Genomic DNA, 506 nt, shown 5'->3' with positions numbered 1-506 from the left:
TCATTTTTACTGAGCATCATAAGCTTTAACCATGATCCAAACCTTGGTTAGCCACCTTAACCCAAGCTAAAATCCAAAAATCATGAGCCCCCACATGGCTAAAACCCAAACTCATGCCAAGAGGTCACCTCAGCCCAAATTGAGCTGAGAGCTCCTCTTCTTGACACCTAAACAGTGGGGTTAAGCTCTCAATTGGCCAGCCAAGCTCCCCATTGGCCAATTTCTATAAAATCCTACCCTAAGCCCATTTCAATCAACCTACCTTAGGGTCACTAGGAGACCCTTAGCCCCTAAACCCTAAACCCTAAACCCTAAACCCTAAACCCTAAACCCTTAGCCCCTAAACCCTAAACCCTAAACACTAAGGCTTACCAAACTCCTCAGAGAGCTTCCCTAGGAGACCCTTAGCCCATTTCAATCAACTTCCCCCTCTCAAATCCACCATGGCAATCCAATTTTGGGTTTGAATTCCTGCCCGAAACCAGGACAAATTCTAATCTCAACCT

The sequence above is a fragment of the Phalaenopsis equestris genome, unplaced genomic scaffold (assembly GCF_001263595.1).
Source record: "Phalaenopsis equestris unplaced genomic scaffold, ASM126359v1 Scaffold000107, whole genome shotgun sequence".
NCBI classification, from domain to species: Eukaryota; Viridiplantae; Streptophyta; class Magnoliopsida; order Asparagales; family Orchidaceae; genus Phalaenopsis; species Phalaenopsis equestris.
Note: the sequence above shows the minus strand (reverse complement) of the source record.